The 15,867-nt window shown below is 37.7% G+C and overlaps 1 long non-coding RNA gene across 1 annotated transcript in view; it reads right to left on the minus strand.

Moving 5' to 3' along the window:
- Positions 1-4,101: 4,101 nt before the first annotated feature.
- LOC108400518 (uncharacterized) overlaps positions 4,102-15,867 on the minus strand; it is a 116,939-nt gene continuing 105,173 nt past the window's right edge. Inside the window, exons 13-14 of the long non-coding RNA XR_012127119.1 lie at positions 7,944-7,999; positions 4,102-7,828 (exon numbers count right to left, since the gene is read on the minus strand). This is a non-coding gene — a long non-coding RNA (uncharacterized lncRNA). The remainder of the gene's footprint in view (positions 7,829-7,943; positions 8,000-15,867) is intronic.

Genomic DNA, 15,867 nt, shown 5'->3' on the forward strand with positions numbered 1-15,867 from the left:
TCCAAACTCCAGAGGTTGTGAAGAAATGCCTGCTTTGCACATCAGAGGGGGAAAAAAATACAGCCCTGAATAGCAGTCAGTCTTGGGAAAATACTCTGTTTAGTTCCCAGAAAAACATACACATTCAATGAGATCCAGAGCCAACTCAACTGTTCTATTTATGTATAATTTCAAATTCCCCTAATACACATTCAGTTTTCAAAGAGAATGATGCGCTTTTTGACCATTTTTCCCCTTAGGTGCATGGGACTGACATGAAGTTGCAACACTAGCCTTGGCTTTGAATTGCTTTTTGGCTCATGTCATTGTACACTGAGCATAAAACCCCAGGGTCTGTGCTTCCTTGGGAAGTCTGGGCTTTGTTGCTGGCATGATGATTGAGTCCACTTGTCTATTCTAGGACACTAGAGGATCTAACTAAGTCAGAACACCCCACATCTAGCCCATATATCTTTTTATTACCAAACTCACTGGGAAAGACAAGCTGAGTTATCATTTAGCCAAGAAAACCTGAGAGGCATTTATGTGCATGAAGTACAGCACAGCCATCCGACACGGAGACGGGCTTGAAAGAAACACATTACACCGTGCACGCAAATCCCCTCGCTGCGACGGCGACTGGAGCCGAATGAATGGTCTGGGCGATGAAGAGCTGTGGTCTAGAATGCTTATCTTCTCCCCAGCCCCCAGCCCAACCCTCAAAGATTACGCACGCAATCGTTTGTGACAGATTGCTCCCCAGTCTTCCGCCTTAAATTCTATATGATAAATTCAACACGAAGTGACAGTCACAGCGAGCGTTCGGAGCCGAATCTAAAAAAAACTAATTTTACTGAAGTTAGAACTCAATGAACGAGAAAATGTGAATGTACACCTAGGGCATATCTCAAAACTTTAATCTCTATGAATGCCATAATGGTTATTTATGGCCGGGATGATATTAATATTTTAAAACATTTCAATAAAGAAGCGCCATGAGACTTTTAAATTGTATTGTTATGCAAAGAGAGTAATATTTCAATGGGTTCCTCTCTGTGCTGGTGTGTTAGTGGAGCAAGGAAAAGAAAAACGGCCGCTTTCGTTACGTAAGCATGGGCCACATTGTAAGACGGTCCTGCGTTTAATTTCTGAGAAATAGCTCTTCCTCCTTTTTTTATTTGGGGTTAAAAAATTTTCTTGCACTGCTGTTGTCTGTTTAAATTAGGTAAATGCAATTAAGATGAGTCAAATACACACAGTCTCCAATGATGGGTAAAATTAAGGTCACCAGTTGCAGCCCTAATCCAGCTGCATTGCTTAATCTCAGCTTTAGCCATTACCAGTGAGCAGGATGGTGATATCTTGCTAGTGTTGGGGTTAATGTAGACTGACTGGGTAACTAGAGATAAATCCTGCAGGCTTCCTTGAATGTGCAAGTGCTTAACACTGACATTGTGGAAAAAAAGGAGAAATTGGGTTCCAATCCCCAGGACCACTTCAGAGTCCTTTCCTTGGTTCGCTCTCAACCAAAGTATGGAAGCAGAGCAAGTTTCCTCTTGTTAATTTTGTCGCCTCCCCCGTCACTCCCCACAAGCCTTGGCCATTGGCCCTTTGTGTATATTTCTTGCTCATTCCAAAAAGGAAAATTCTGTCCTTCAATCCTTTTAAAACAAAGGCACTTAGCTTCCTTTTCAGATACCTAACTGCTTACATTTGTGTGGCCTGATACTACGTGACTTTGTGAAGGAGTTGCGTCAGGTAGCCCCAGCTATGAAGAAAACATTACTGCATATGGAAAAAAAAAAAGGGGGGGTTGACATTTACAGCCAGGAGAGAGGCACGAAATTGCAAAGGTCATCAATGAGTAAACAGATATTAATGGTTAGCTGGATAACTGGTACATAAACAGGTCACATTAATAATTAACACCAGGAAAAACTTAGCACTTTCCACCAAGCTCAGGAAAGTAGGTGCCAAGGAAACCCCCCAGAAGAGGATGAGAAAAACCTGGGGGTGCTTTCTAGTTGCTAGAGAATGAAAAATTACTGTTCCATTTTTACATTTCTCATAGTCCCACCAAAAAAAACATTCTGAGATGGTCATAGAAATAAGCAAGATAAGGCTGAAAAACTTCTGGGTAACCATTTATTCGCAAAGTTATACATAGCCTAACACCAAATGTTCTCTAGCTTTTCTTCCAAGGCAGCGTGTAAAATGGCTCAGGAAATCTACTTTATCCCTAGCCTACAAGATCTCTGTAAAAGTATTGTCTCTGTCACTTAGTTATCATGCCTGTGTGTTATATTAAAACTCTCGTGCTGAGAAGGTTAAGTTTTGCAGGGCCTGATTGGCATTTACCCTCATTTTTTTTTTTTAAAAGATGTTTTAAAGAGGAGTTTTAGGTTCACAATAAATTTGAGAGCAAGGTATAGAGATTTCCATCTACCTGTGGTACACTTATTACAACAGATGTACTGACACGGACACCATCATAACCTCCTGAAGTCCATACTTTACATGAGTGCCCACGCTTGCTGGCGAACATCCTGTGCGTTTGAGCAAACACGTAATGACATGCATTGATCGTTAGGGTCTCCAACAGAGTATTTTCACTGCCCTAAAAATTCTCTGTGCTCTGGCCTTGCATCCACTTTTCCGTCCCCTCAACCCCTGGTAACCACCGATTTTTTTTTTTTTTTTTTTTTTACTCTCTCCAAACTTTCACCTTTTCCAGAATGTCTCAGAGCTGGAATCATAATAGGGGGAAGGCTTTTCAGATTGGCTTCTTTCATTAGGAATATGCATATGAGGTTTCTCCATGACCTCATGACTTGACAGCTCATGACGTTTAGCATTGAATAATATTCCGTTGTCTGAAGGCACCACAGTTTCCTTATATATGCCCTTCACCTCCTGAAGGACAACTTTCTTCCAAGCTTGGGCCATTATGAATAAAGTTGTCCCACATCCGTGTGTAGGTATTTGTGTGAATGTTAAGTTTCACTCCCATATTTTATTGGGAAAAGTCAAAACCAGATCAGTGGATATGAAGGCAAAGGTGTGGGGAGGGTGGGGTCCAGGCAGGGAATCTTGGTGAAGGAGGCCTCCTGATACTGAGGGGAAGAGGAAATGGGAGCCCCAGAGCCCCACAAGATGCTGTCTTGCCAGCCTGTGGCATCAGCTCCTGATTTTTTAAGTAAGCCAGATTTTATGTGAAAATTTTAGATTTCTGAACTTTTTAAATGTTGACAACTCTTTAAAACCCTGCTCAGGCCAAACAGTGTGCATTTATTGTGGGTTACCTCAGTCCAATTTAAATCCCTTGTCTGAATTAAAAATAAGTAAGTAAATAAATAACCCCTAAACATTTCTTGAAGAGGAAAATAATCTTTCAAATGTATTACAGGCTCACTCTTCTCCTTTAAATATATAGTTCTCTATCAGAATATTATTAATAAAAGAAAAAAGAAAACTCATAAAATAAGACAATAGACTTAATAGAAAACTGGAATATCTGTAAGGACCTAAACCTTATTCTCCGAACTCTGTGAATAAAGTCAAATAAGATGCTTTTATACATGCAGCCTAATAGTTTACAGATGACTGAGTAGCCGTGCTTTCAAGTATAATGTGAAGGAACCAATTTTTAAATAAATGTGTAGTTTGACTATCAAGCCCACAGGAGACATTGTGACGTACCCAACCTGAAAATCGAATTATTTAAGGTTGGTTATACTAATAACAGCCTCTAACCAACTGCTAAGGTGGACCATAAACCCGGGCTAGCCAAAGTAGCAAACAAGTTGGGTTTGAGCGGAAGCAGAAAGAAAAGCAGATACAGGGCTTGTTTCCTCATTACAAGTGACATAACATAACATAGACACTACCATAAACCGTGGAGGTTTATGGGAGTTTGCTCCTGAGCGGGTTGCAGAAGGGCGGGTGCTGATCTGATGGCCTCACAGTCTGGTGTCTCACTACTTCCCCATGGCCACATCCTCACTGGGGCTGCTGTTCAGCTTTGGCAGTTGGCCCCATGAGCCAGGTTTTCTCATCGCTCCCACCTGCTCTTAGCCTAAAGCCTTCTCCGTCTCACCTTACTTTTGGCCTGAGAGATCCCTTACCTGTCCTGTAAAATTCAGCAAGGTCCAAGTGTCTTCTCTTCCAGCAAGTCTCATCTAAGCCCTCTGCAGGCATTTGGAGTGCCTCTCTGTTCCCAAAGGCACCTCTGCCACCCTTGGTTTTTGCACCCACCTCTACACTCCCGTTGTGGGAGCCATGGGCCACATCTCTACTACCCTATGTGAGCATGAACTCCTCGTTGAAGGCAGGGGCTAGTGTTCCATCCTTGAATCTCTACCACCTAGGCCTGTGCTTGGAAAACAACTCGTAAAATTGAATGAGTGTGTAAATGAATGGAATAAATGGACATCGGAGCATTAATGCTTAGCAAAGAGACTCTGAAAAGGAAGATATTAATGAATGATTCTGTTGTGTAATGCTTTTGTTCTTGGCCTAAGTCTTTATGAGCACAGCAACAATATCTGTGATAGAAAGTTTTATTTTTAAGGATTTTATGAATCTCATTAATCATAGTAATAAAGGATCCAAAAATTCAGATCTTTAGCTTTTTCATCTGTTAAAGGGAGATGGTAACACCTATCCTGCTAGGAACAGGGGGTGGCTGAGAAGACTACCTGAAATGATGTATGTGGCCATATACAAAGACTCACCCTACAAATGTTAAAGCTGCAACTGCAATCCAAATTGGATAGTCAACCCTCCTCCACTCATCTCTGTCTGATTCTATGAAAATTCTCTGCCTGCTATCTATGACCCAATTTGTGTGTGAGCAAGGATTCTGCCTCTAATCTCAGGATTCCCAGATTTAGTAGGACACCCAGCACATAGTAAAGTGCTCACTAAATGTGTATAACAATGTACATGACAAGCATCATACTAGTTTCATTCACTCACATTGTACTAGACAACATTAGACAGGACAGAATATGGACAGAAAAGGGGAAATAGAAATTATTGAGAGGTTACCACTTACTGTGCACTCTGTATACCTGGTTTTGTTTATCAACTGCAAACCCTATGAAGTAGATGATATTGTCCTTATTTTACCTCTGAGTCTCCAGAGTTGGGTAGCACACCAGAGGGCACACAGCTACCCACAGGGCTGTGACGCAATATACCACATGCCTCCCTGTGATGAGGCCCTATACTCCAAGAATTCATCTTCTCCAGCACATTTGATTTCACAGTACCAACGACTTCTAGAATTGAGCAGAAACTTGGGGCACATCGAGTCCAACCATGGATTCCAGAGGACAAAGCTGAAGTTCAAAGAGGGATGTGTGGCCAAGGTCACAGGGAGTGTTAGTGAAACAGTCCATGAAAAAAGCTAGCGGGTTTCACATTGACGAGGTCAGTCATATTTGTGTAATACTTTAATGAAATTTACACATATATTTTATAGTTCATGAAAGTTTGTAAATAATTCTTTCTTTGATCCAATGTACCTTTACAAAAATAACATGCATTTCCCATTTGCCTACAATTAAACCTTATGTAACTAAACAAAGTTGGTTTATTTCTGCTAGTGACCTCTCTGTTAGAAAATAGTTCAAGACAATGACTGAAATCCCAGCAGAAAAAGCATCCCTCGGCAGAGAAAAGCCTCCTAAACAAGAATCAAAATGATAAGTAAATACTAGAAAAGGGCAAAGGCATTTGCTATTTTAAAAATGGAAAGAAAAAATTAAATAAATTTTCTGTGAAAATCACCTGAGTCATCTTTAAAAGCTTTCCCAAATTCCAAATGGCTCTGTTATTAGTGATTCTTAACGCATGAGGTAGTCATTTAAGAATAAATCTTTAAGTAATTCAAAACAAGGGCTCTTCAGTAAATAGTTGAAATTAAGGGGGGAGTTAGCGTCATCTGGTTTCCATTAAGATGATAAAATAGTTCACTTGAAACCTTTTACAAGACGCTTTGTTACTGGGAGGTGTCTGCGCATCTCACTCCATCACTAGGCATTTGACACAACATAAAAGGCTTCAAAAGCCATGTTAGGCCTCTTAATCAAAAACTAATTGTAATAGATATTGGGGAGTGTTAACACGGTGACCGCTAGGTTGTAGCTGTGGTATGGAAGCTGCAGTGAACATTAAACACAACCCCGAGTTGATAGGTCTTATCTCAATTTCAGAGCTAAGTGCTAAGTACTACAGGCCGGTATCTCCCTGCCGTTGCTTTGTACCACTTTTGGAGTTAATTGCCCCATCAGGCTTCATCTTCTTAATGAAATTTATAGCATTGTCAGAGAACTTGGGAGATACCGCTGCAGTTTAGGAGACTTTACAGAAAACAGAGACATAAACAGAGGGGAAAAGAAAATACATACTTGAAGCCTAATGTATCTGCCGCCTTCCTGGAGTGGTGCAGGGCTCCCCAGGCACGCAGGGACCCATTTGCAGCACATTAACCCTTTCAGGACTGTAATGGAATATTCATGCAATGCACTCTAATGGAAAGTTAATCATTGGTATCCTAGGGCCTGTGGCAGGCATTCAATAAATACTTAATGATCAGCTCTACAAGACTAGAAGAGGCCAGCAGGCAATGAATGGGAGTCATGTGTTGGGTGGCCCCCGTGCCTAACACCCAGTGTCTAAGATATGACTGCAACTCAGGAAGTGTTTTCTGGATGATTGATGAGTGAATAACTGATCTCACTAGAGGATTGTTCTTCATGATTTTCAGAGTGCTTTCGTGTTTGATCCCCACAGCCATCCACCCGACAGGCCTAAGGTTTCATTAATGATTGATCTGGGCCTCACACAGGTGCTCTGTAGCTCCCATTCCAGTCTTCTTGACTGGAAAGATACTCTGTAAATACTTCATTAGCTAAATCTGGCTAGCAGGATTTCGAAAGTTAAAGACTAAATGTGATTTTGCCTCCTAGACTGGATCCTGGAACAGAAAAAAAAAAAGTAGAGGAAAAATTGGTAAAATCTGGCAACGTCTGGAGTTTAGTTGATACCAAATCATATGTTGTACTTAATTATATGTTAACTTTTATATGTTAATACTTACTTTCTTAGTATTAAGGTTATATACAAGGTCAACAAGCTGGGTGAAAGTTGTACAGGAATTCTCTGTACTCTCTCTGAATTCTTCTATAACTCTAAAATTCTTTCAAAATACACAGGTTTGGAAAAGAACAGCAACTCCACGTTATCAAGATACAAAAGCACATTATATAAACATAAAATGGAATGAAAAACTATATTACTTTTATCCACCGGCAGATGGTTTTTCTAAGTAGGGCCCATTCCATCCTCTCAGTCTTTCTCCAGCCACAGCTTTCTATATGGTTCCACAAAACTCTGAGTCTCTACTTTTACATCTGTTGCATTTTACAGTAGCTATTCATGCATGTGACACATTCTTCCACTGCACTTCAAACTCTCAGAGGAAATGAACTGTGCCTTGTTTATCCTTGTACCCTCAAAAGTGTTCATTTGAAACTATTTTGGCATAACCCACAGGAAGAAAAAAAAGTATGTATTTAGCAAAAATTACCATGATCTCATACCAAACAATTATCATAAATTAGAAGATTGCTTTGACTGCCTTAAAAGTGTCCAAAATAACAATGGCCAATATTCGGTAGGTCTATTTCTCTCTCACATCCGGTGGATTCAGAAGGTTCTGCTCTCCAAGGTGATCCAGCCACCAGCTTCTTTCCATCTTTGTTTTCTCTCAGGACCTGGGGTGTTGCTCTTGGCAGCCAGTTCAGAGATGGCTCAACACCCCCATGTCCATGCTTGAGCCTGCCTTGAAGGGAAAAGGAGAAGTTGAGGGCAGGCAATTCCTTTTGAGTACCCAACAGTTTCACAAAGCATGTCATTTTCATACTACAGGCCAGAAATCAGTCAAATGGCTTACCTACCTGCAAAGACAGCTGGGAAATACAGTCCAACTAAATGACCTTACGATGACCTAAAACTAAGAGGAGAGAATTGGGTATAAAGGACAATTCTGAATCCCTGCCACAGTTACTTTCTGTTATAAAAACTTCCCTATGAAGATGTGTACTTTTTCTTATGCAGAAGTTAATGCTACAAAGCACATTAGTATTTTTTACGACACCATTACGGAGATATAATTTACGTATCATAAAATATCCCCCTTTTAATTGTACTATTTAGTGGTTTTTAGTATATTCAGAGTTGTACAGCCATCATCATGATCTAATTTCTAGACATTTTCATCGCCATGAAAAGAAACCCCGTGCCCATTAGCGGTCACTCTCCACTACTACTCCCCCAACCCCTGCCGACAGCTCGTCTCATTTCTGTCTTTATGCATTTTCTCGTTTTGGATATTTCATATCAGTGGAATGATATGATATGTGCCCTTTTGTGTCTGGATTCTTTCATTTGGTGTGGTATTTTCAAGGTCCATCTGCCTTCTAGCATGTGTTAATACTTTATTCTTCTTCATGACTAAATAACACCCATGGTGTAGATATATGACATTTTGCCTATCCAATCACCCATTGATGGACATCTGGTTGTTTTCACATTTTGACTTTTATCAATAACTCTGCTAAGAAATTCCTGAAGAATTTTTTTGTGTGAACATGTTTTCAATTCTTCTGGGTATACATATGTAAGCATGCCAGGTCTTAACACTAATTCTGTGTTTAACATTTGGAGAAACTGCCAAACTGTTTTCCAAAGTGGCTGCTCTCTCTTCCAGTTCTACTAACAATGTACAAGGATTCCAGTCTCTCCATATCCTTACCAACACTTACTACTGTCTTCTTTTTTTAAAGCCATCCTAGTAGGCATGAAATAAAATCTCATTGTTGTTTTGATGTAATTTCCTTAAAGACTAATAATATTGGGCACCTTTTCATATACTTATTGGCAATTTGCATATTTTCTTTAAAAAGAAGTGTCTATTCAAATCCTCTGTCCATTTTTAACTGGGTTGCTTGTCATTTCATTATTCAGTTGTAAAAATACTTTCTATATTATGGACATAAGTCCCTAATATATGATGTGAAAATATTTTCTCCCTTCTGTGGGTTCTGTTTTCACTTTCTTGATAGTGTTTTTTGAGGTATAAAGCTTTCTTCAAATTTCAATAAAGTCCAACCTACCTATTTTTGTCTTTGTTTTATCTTTTGGTGCCATATCTAGGAAACTACAGCCTAATTCAGTTTTGTAATTATAGAACTCTCTTACATTTAGGCCTATGATCCATTTTGAGTTAATTTTGAGTAAATGTAGGGTAGGGGTCTAACTTTATTCTTTTGCACATGAACTTCTAGTTTTCCTAGCACCATTTTTTAGCAGACTATTACTTCTTCCATTGAATTGTGTTGGCATCCTTTTCAAAAATCAACTAACTGTACCTGTGAGGGTTTTTTGCTAGATTCTCAATTCTATTGCATTGATCTAATGGCTTATCCTTATGCCAAAACAACATTGTCTTCATGTATTTTACAGTAAGATTCAATTTGGAAAATATGAATACTCCAACTTTGTTCTTTTTCAAGATTATTTGGCTATATTGAGTCCTTTGCATTTTCATTTAAAATTTACAATCAGCTTGTCAATTAATTTTTTTAAAAGGGCAGCTGAGATTCTGAATGGGATTGTTTGAATTTGCAGACCATCTTGAAAAGTGTTACTATTTGAACAATGTTTTTCACCAACCCATGAACATGAAATGTCTTTCTAATTATTTAGGTCTTCTTTAATTTCACTGATATTTGGTAGTTTTTACGAAGTCTTGCACTCTTTTTGTTACATTTATTTCTAAATATTTTATTCTTTTTGATGCTATTAGAAGTGGAATTGCTTTCTCATTTTCATTTTTAAATTTTTTATTGCTAGCATATAGAAACACAGTTGATCTTTGTATATCAATGTTGTATTCTTCAACCTTGCTAAACTAGAGTTTCTTAGGGTATTTCTTGGGATTTTCTATAAACAGTATCGGTCATCTTCAGATAGTAATAGTTTTATTATTCCTTCCCAGTCTGCATGCCTTTTATTTCTTTTTCCTTCCCTGGTTAGAATCTCCAGTAAAATGTAGAACAGAAGTGGCAAAAGCAGACATCGTTGTCTTGTTCCTGGTCTTAGGGGGATCAAGCTTTCACCATTAAGCATGCCATTAGCTGTGGATAATTCATAGGTGACCTTCAATAGTTTGAGAAAGTTCCCTCCTATTCCTAAACTGGTTCAGTGTTTTTATCATGAATGGGTATTAAATATTGTCAATTTTTTTCTTCGTTGAAATTATTATGTGATTTTGTTATTGATTTTATTAATACAATATATTCTATAGATTGATTTTCATGTGTTAAACTAATCTTACATTCCTAGGATAAATCCCATTTGGTCAAGGGGAATGATCTTTTTGTATGTTGCTAAACTTCGCTTGTTAGTAGATATTTGTAGCTACACTTATAAGAAATGATATTAGTCTGTATTTCTTTTCTTGTAATGTCATTGTCTGGGTTTGGTATCAAGGCAAGTTTGGGTAATATTGGCCTCAGTATGTTAATTCTTCATTAAATATTTGGAAGAATTCATCAGTGAAGCCATCTAGCCTTGGTATTTCTTTGTGTGAAGTTTTGATTCATAATTCAATCTCTTTACTTTTGTAGGTCAATTTACATATTTTATTTCTTCTTAAGTCAATTTCAGTATTTTGTGTGTCTCTAACAATTTATCTGTTTCATTTAGGTTATCTAATTGTATTTAATACAATTGATCATAGTTTTCCCTTATAATCCTTTTTCTATTTTAGTAAAGTGGGCAGCGATCTCCTTTCATTCCTAATTTTAGTAATTTGAGTTTTCCTTCTTTGTTGGTTAATGTAATTAAAAATTTGTCAATTTTGTTGATCTTTTCAAATGATCAACTTTAAGTTTTGTTAATTTAGCCCCTATTTCATTTATTACTGCTTTACTCTTTATTATTAATCTTCCTTCTACTTGCTTTGAGTTTAATATGCTCTTCCTTTCCAAGTTTCTTAAGGTGAATGTTTAGGCTATTGATGTGAGATCTTCTTTTTTAATATAGGTCCTTATGGCTATAGATTTCCCTCTAAGCACTGCTTTCCCTGCATCGCAAATTTTTTGTAGGTTGTGTTTTCCTTTTCATTCATTTCAAAGTGTTTAATAGTTTCCCTTGTGATTTATTCTATGATACATCAGTTATTTAGAAGTGTGTTGTTTAATTTCTACTTGTTGGTAAATTTTCTAAAAATCCTTCTGTTATTAAACTCTAATTTATTTTGATGATGGTCAGAGAATATTCTTCTATGTATATGTGATTCAATCCTTATACAAGCATTGTTTTCTAACCTTATATGTATGGTCTTTCCTGGCTATTGTTCCTCAGTCACTTAAGAATTGTATTCTGCATTGTTGAGCAGAGTGTTCTATAAATGTCTGTTAGGTCTAGTTGGTTTATACTGTTGTCTGAGATTTTTGTTTCCTTGTTAATCTTCTGATGAGTTGATCTATTCACTTTTGAAAATGGGGTATTGAAGTTTCCAACTATTATTTATGAATGTCCTATTTCTCTGTTCAATTCCGTCCCTTTTTGTTTAATACGTTTTAGGGGTCTTCTTTTGGGTGTGTATATTTTCATCACTATTAAGTCTTCCTTATGGTCTCATCCCTTTATTGTTATAAAATGCCATTCTCTACTTCTAGTAACAGTTTTTGTCTTAAAGTCTATTTTATCTGAATTAGGATGGCCACTCCAGCTCTATTTTGTTACTGTTTGCCTAGTTATGCTTTCCTTATCCTTTCACTTTCAACCTATTTGTGTCTTTGATCTAAAGTGTGTTTTTTATAGAGAGCATATAGTTGGATCATGACTTTTTATCCATTTTGCTACTCTCACACTTTGACTAAAGTGGTTAGTACATTGCTATTAGGGCATTACTGAAAACATAGGGTTTATATCTGCTATTTTGCTATTTGTTTTCTATGTATCCTTTGTCTTTTTTGTTCCATTACTCATCCATAACTATCTTCTTTTGTGTTAGTTAGGTATTATATAGTTTACTATTTTAGAGTCCTTGATGTTTGTTTTACTATTTGTTGTTATTTTCTTAGTGGTTGCCCAGGGTATATAATCAACATCCTAAATTACTCTAGCAAATTCTTCATTTCAATTTTCATACTTTTCAATGCCACAATTCCCATTTGGTTCTTTTTTACAGTTTCTATCTCTTGAATGATATTCTGTGCTTGGTGAAACATCATTCTTTTACTTTCTTTTAGTTACTTAGATATACCTTCCTTTGGTTCTTTTTAATTCTTTGTCTAGTAAAACCAACATCTGGGGTACTTCAGAAACAGTATTTTGTGTGTCTCTGCTTTTTTTACTGCTTTTTTTCCACCGCCCTCCCCACACCATGCACAGGCCATACTTCCCTGTTTCTTTTGAAAACTGGACAGTTTCTAAAAATATGAAGTGGTTACTCTGGAAATAAGATTCCCCCCCCCAGGATTGTTAAAGTTTTTATTGTTGATGCTGCCTGTTTGCTTCATGACTTTCTTGAACTAATTCTAAAAAGTCTATATTTCTGTCATGTGCAGCCAATGGAGTCTCTGATTAGACACTAAATGGTCAACTGATGGTTAAACAGATTTCCTTAAACGATTTGAATCAATAAATCTACAAGCCCTTGCTAAGAAGCTCTGAAGGACACTGTGGGGGTAACTTTAAATGCTCAGCCAGGCAGGTGAGAATGCCACCTATACTTTCACTTTCTCCTTACACAGAGACTCAAGGTCAACCAGAGGTTAGAGATTAGGGCCTTCTCAGGTCTTTCTCAGGCACATACCTAGCCCTGCACTTGCCAGTGGGCTTCTAGGTACCCAGGAATATGTTGGAGCTTTTCAAAGCCCTCTATGTACATCTCATTCTCCACTTTTTCCTTTTTAATGTTTTGTTTAGTCTCTTGTTAGTTCCAAATATTTATCAGGAATTCAGACAGCTACTATATTAAACAGTGCCACTGATTGTTTCTAACAAACACCCTGGAGAAAAGGCCATTGGTACAGATTCAGCTCTGAGTCAGGTCAAATACAGGCAAACTGTGAGACAGGTTAAATGGTAACAGCGACCAGTCTTCTCCCTTCAGCGCTGCTAGGCTACTTGTTCTCACTGCTACCATATTTATGAGGCTGTTGATTTTCAAGGCTACTGAAGAACTAGGGAGAGTAGAATGGGACTGGGGCAAGTCAAAATGCCAGAAGACTCACTGTCCTTACCACGATTTAGCCATCTTTCTTGAGTTAACACTCTTCAGAAATTATTGCAAGCCTCTGGTTAATTTCCAGAGTTCTGAAAAAGTTGCTTTTGATGATATTTGGCAGTGTCCTTATTGTTTTTATGAAGGGTTACATTGTTTTTATGTCTTAACTCAACAATTTCAGAATTGCTTTCCCACATGTTTGCATTTTAATCTAAACAAATTTATGTCTTCAAAGTTTGTAATCATGGCATGAATTGAGTTAAAAATGTAACTATGCCAAGTGATTGTTCCTTTGGGAGTCCAAAATGGTTGTGAGCCAAACCCAGAAGTGAATCACTCCAAAAATTCTGGAGAAAGTCACTTTAAATTATTATCTTAATGTTATTAGGATACCAATGCTGATCCTCCAAATATTTATGGATTTCATATGACATGCCAGTACCTATGCCAGTTGCAAAGGAAAACCTAAAGATATATAATGCACAGAGTCTTCTCTGAAAAGACTTAAGGAATGCATACATGCCAGAAGCTAAATAATAAGACAAGGATATATGTTTCTCATTTGACCATAGGCAACACTAGCCCAGAGATAAATAAGATCACAGTAACACACACAAAAAAATTACATTCTTTGCCTCTTATCTCATCTGTGATTTTCAGAGACTCCAAGTCTCACCTTTGTGCCCCTTCATACTTCCCCCAAGAAATCCTGAGGTCCTTAGGAGGTATCCCACCCTTTAAAGCCTGCATAACCCAGAAGTTGTCAGGTCTAGAACAGATAAAGAATAATGTCTAAGCTAATCCTGCCTAGCAGAGGTTTAATGGGCTGTACAGCTAAAGCCTGTGCTTCATGAAATAAAGTATTTATCTTTATCTCTTCTCCAAGCAGGAAGTGATTCTTCCCCCTAAAAGTAGCTCAAACTCACTCCTCACTCTATTCGATATGGGCTTTGAACTCAAACTGAGCAAGATTTTATCCCCATTCGTTATTTATTAGCCTCAGGACTTCAGACAATATTCATCATTTTATGTGTGTCTTGTAAAATGGGAATAATATTGCCTACCACTTGGGTTGTAAGATTTAGATGGGATAAAATATTTACATCATCTGGCCAACAGAAAATACTCCCTCAATGTTTATTCATTTCCTCAAAGCCTAAATCCTCTTTGGACCATCTCTAGGAGGAGATGAGCCTTATCCTGGTGGCTCTACAGATTTGTGAACACAGCTCTTTTGAATCATTCTTGTCTCTACTTAAATATCACCTCCCCAGAGAGGCCTTCTTTGGCCACCCACCCAAAGGGAACACCCTCTTGGTCATTCTGTCTCTCTTTATGAAGGGGGATAGTCATCCCAGTTTGCCTGGAACCAAGTGGCTTCCTGGGATACAGGACTTTCTGTGCTAAAACCAGGATAGTACGAGGCAAGTCTGGAAAAAGTGGTGACCCTACCACCATCCGGGTTGTTTTTTTTTTTCTTCATAATCTTTGTCACCATCTGATATTATGCAGTCTACTTGTGTGTTTTCTAATTCCTTCAACTAAAAATGTAAGCCCCATGAGGGTAGGGACAGGATTTTGTCTGTGTGGTTCACACATATATTTGGATACTCACATCACTACTCGGCACACGGAGGTCACTAAATAGCTGTTTGTTGAAAGACTGAATTGTTAACTGATTGACTCCATTTTTTAAATGCTCACTTTTCTCTTCTCCATGTTTAACAACATAAATGAATAAGGAACAGAAAGTTTTGTATGACACCACATTTAATAAAAAAGCATTTTGTATGGTTATAACAACTGAGCTGTAAGCACTTGCACCTCTGTGGCAGGGAGAACTTCAGACAGCTGTGCTCCTTTTCTTCTGATCCCTAACAATATAATTAAAAAAGGATTCACTGAAATGTAGACGTTTCTACCACTTACCCTGGAATGTCAGCTCTGTCCAATATAACCCGGTCTGTAAATACAAGATTAGTGGCTGTGAAGGGAAAGTTGTCTTTCTATAAAACTGCATCCCAAAGGAAATCACCTATTTTTCTGTTATTGTAAGACCCATAATTACCTTAAACGTTCCACGAGGATATAAGAGCCACAGATGTTACAACACAATCTGAGACCACATCTTTGGACTCTAAAATGAGCCTGATAAAGACGATGCCCTTTTCCCCACTATCAGTTCACTATAGAAATGAGAAGACATAAAGTAGTTTTAGATTTAATTAAAGTAATTGACTGAATTGCATTTTGTAGTTGTGATTGTCATTAACATTCTTGACCTCTCTGTCACATAGATGTGCCACAGAATTTTTCCAATGGATATTTATTAGGAATATTATCATCAATAAGCACCATCAACATATTAAAATTAATTTTAACTTCTTTATGGAAGACTGAAAGCGCGACCAGCTGCTGAAATCCATCCATTCTAAATCATTTTTTATCGATTCAACATGGCTAAACCTCAAGTGCAACTAATAGGGAATTTTATGTGTGTAGGCAACTTTCTATGTACATGAAATATTTAATTTTATTTTACATCTAACTCTGGTCACATTAATCACATAACCATATTT

This window comes from Manis javanica, chromosome 18, assembly GCF_040802235.1.
Source record: "Manis javanica isolate MJ-LG chromosome 18, MJ_LKY, whole genome shotgun sequence".
NCBI lineage: Eukaryota > Metazoa > Chordata > Mammalia > Pholidota > Manidae > Manis > Manis javanica.